Below are 3,643 nucleotides of genomic sequence, written 5' to 3' on the forward strand. Positions count from 1 at the left end.
CTTTTCTTTTGTTTTCTTTTCTTTTTGTTTCTCTTCTTTTCTTTTCTTTTCTTTTCTTTTCTTTTCTTTTCTTTTCTTTTCTTTTCTTTTCTTTTCTTTGTGAGAAGCAATTTAGTATATAATGTCTAAGATCCCACTTTGGGGACAAACCCCTTGAATATGATTCTCACTCTGCCATCTAGTAATCACATGGGCACAGTCAAATTTCTTAAACTCTCTGCATCTCAATTTCTATAAATTGTAACATGGATACCATGACAGTAGCTTGCTATTGTGACCTGTTATAATAGGGAGTGGAGCTCTGAAGTTCATGTTACTGTGTCTTCCTTACAGAAATTCCATAAATAATCACTATTTATGTTAAACTATTTAGGGATGTCTATTAGATTTCACGTGTGGACATGTACACACTGCAACAACAGCCACAAGGAAACAAAGCTTTCTTTTTCTTTAATTATCTCAAGAGTTAGCTAGCTTCCTTCTTCTATTTTGCTCCATTGTTTAGGTTGTATTATTAGAGTCATCAGTATCTTTTTATCATCCTTTCAGAGTTTCATAACTATACATTTTTTAAAACTTGAGTTTTCTTACAGTTTTTTTTTTAAGTCCCTAAGAGAGATAATTACCTCCATCCCGTGCAAGTCAAGTGCAAGGAGTTTATAGTCTCCAAGGTGAAGCAGTTCTTCCCTACATAAAGGTGGGGGGATTACAAGAAAATCCCTTGAGTGTAGAGTAAAGGCCCTGCTTGATCTACCCTTGACAAATGAAGTCACTGCTGCCTTTAGAATAATGTATCTAGGTGTCGTCTACATGCAGCATTCACTTGCAGACAGGAGAGGACGCAGAGCTAATCGTACAGCTGCAATAGAGATGTTCACTCTCTGACAAATCTTACCACACACAGCCAAGGCCTCACAAGCAAAACTGACTCTTTTTTCTCTTATTGAATTTCATACTCTTCCATGAGAACCAAAGATGAGAGCAGAATCTTTTTTTTTTTAATATGTGTTAATGTAGACGTGAGCCTTTATTGGGAGAAGGAGAAAGCAATGTGGCTGCAACTTGGACTCTTTCCAACTGAAAAGAAATTGAGTTCAGATGCTTTCTGGTTTTGTTTGTTTGTTTGTTTTGTTTTTTGTTTTTGTTTTTTGTTTTTTGTTTTTGTTGTTGTTGTTGTTTTTTGTTTTGGCCTCACATGCAGATTGTGCTGTTTGGTGAGAAGTATAATTAGTCATTTATAGGTTCATTATGTCATGTGGTTAATCTTGACCTTGTCTTTCTTTGGCTACCTGGTAAGAAACCTTTCTCAGTAGGTCCAGCTGGCTAGTATGACCTTAAATGTATAGACCTATGTAACACAATCTATTATTTTTCCAGCTCTACCACAAGTCTCTTTGACATCCTGGTTTTGCATAAAGCTAGAGAGCTAGTATGTCATTTATTTTTCAATTCTTTGTACAAGATCTCTAAATGGACATCCATTCTCCATCCTACTTCCTACAACAAAAAACAGAACGTTGTTATTTAAAGCAAAGGCTTTATAGATTAGTTGGTGAATGCGATATTCATCTCATGAATAACTAATAACATAAAATAAAGAACAATGAAAATGCAAATTATCTGCACATGTACAGTGGCAGTTAGCACCACGAGTAGTCCTGAATTCCTGCAAGGTACCTAAAAGCCAGTCAAATTTCTCACTTCACCTAGGCCTTCTAGTTGTGGAGACAATATCAGAATTCATTCCTTTTTGGACTCATTATTGAGGCGTGAAGAAGAGATTGAAATCTGGTAGAATTTCAATTCTTTCGTTAGCATTATTAATAAGCAAGAATTGGCAGGAGCTAAACTGATTGGCACATACATCTGGAAAAACAGAAATAAAGTTTCACAATTGAAGGAGGATTGCTGCCCGGAGGGTTTGGAGTAGAAAATGAGTGTGTGAGGATAGCTCCCACTCTATGAAAGCCTGAAATAACTCTTCCTGTGTAGTGCTGTAGGACAGAGGGAAGGAATCAGGGAATCTTCCTGTGAGAGAAATGCCTGGCCTTTCTTTTATTTGGAGGAAGAGGACAAAAATATTATATAAATGGAGGTGGTCCCTTGGTCTGACAGCTATGAAAAGGAACTGTGAATACTCATCACAGAAGGCTCTCATTGGTTGAACCATCGAGCAGGCTAGCACAGTATGTGATGCGTGCACTCTTAGGAACACATAAATTGTAAAAATAAAAATAAAAATAAAAATCACGTTCTCCATAGTTTGCAACTAGAAGAAGGCTCCCTGTCTTTGACTTGCTCCAAGCTTGTTCTGAGTCAGTTTGCTACAGTGATCAGCACTAAAGTGTGGAAAGCAGAGAGATGAACTATGTAGGACATGTTTTTTAAATAAACACATTAAATAACTCTTAAATATTAATAGCATTTGAAATGGGATCTCGTATGAACTCTGTTACCTTCAGCTTCATATGTAACCCAGATTAGTTGGGTTTCCCTCTGTCCTGGCATAGTCTTGGGAGTGCTAGTATTACAAGTATAAAGCAGAACTGGATTCCTTAAACCAGAACTCATGGCTCTATTCCCTTTTTGGAGGTGAAGGAGAAAAATGAGACTCAACTCCCAAGAGGACAATTTAAAAGTAATAGGCCACCCAGATGGCTGACCCAGATAACAGATGGCATGGCATTACTACCCCCTCTGGGGCGAGTTCTGGCTAGAAGGAGCCCTGGATGTCTGCCACTAACTGCCAAGTTGACCTGGGCTTCCTCTGACTACCTTAAAGCTGTTGCTGGCCAAATGGGGTGTCTTCCCATTTTGGATCAGTTCTCAGTATTTCCTCTCAGTGTCCTAAGGAGAAATTCACTGCATTGTACAACAAGTAGTGAATGTGAGGCTCCATTCCAACCCATACATGGTCTCTGTCAGGCCTCTTCACCCAGTTGCACTCAAGGCCTCTTTGATGAGATTGCAACCCTTAGTGCATAATGAATCAACTGCAGTCAGCAAGCCATCACTTTGTGTTTTAAAAATGCATCAGAAGTTTACATTGCATTCTATAACATGTCTGTGTTTTAATTTCTCAAAAACACTTAACAACCATCCCTGCTTAACATGCTAAACAACCACGACTGCAAGATTTAGAGAAAAAGTGATGTTTAGTGTGGTCTGTAAATCAACAGCACCAACATCATCTGGAAGATTGTTAGAAATTCAGATTCTTAGACACTTACTGAATCAGAAACTCTAGATAAAGGTGGAACCTAGTGATCTGACTTTTAACAAGCTCCCTAGGTGACTTGGATTCCTGTTACAAGAAGCTTAAGTCAAAATATTCAGATACATACAAAATAGTATTAGATGAAGCAGAGGTTTTCTAGTTCTTTCGTGTATAGTGAAGATGGTGCTGGGGGTGCTGCTAATGCTACTGGTACTGATAGTGCTGGTGCTGCTCTGGTGCTGGTGCTGCTGGTGGTGGTGGTGCTGCTGGTGGTGGTGCTGCTGCTGGTGGTGGTGCTGCTGGTGGTGGTGCTGCTGCTGGTGGTGCTGCTGGTGGTGGTGCTGCTGGTGGTGGTGCTGCTGGTGGTGGTGGTGCTGCTGGTGCTGGCAGTGCTGCTGCTGCTGCTGCTGGTGCTGCTGCTGGTGG

This window comes from Mus pahari, chromosome 13 (genome assembly GCF_900095145.1).
Source record: "Mus pahari chromosome 13, PAHARI_EIJ_v1.1, whole genome shotgun sequence".
NCBI lineage: Eukaryota > Metazoa > Chordata > Mammalia > Rodentia > Muridae > Mus > Mus pahari.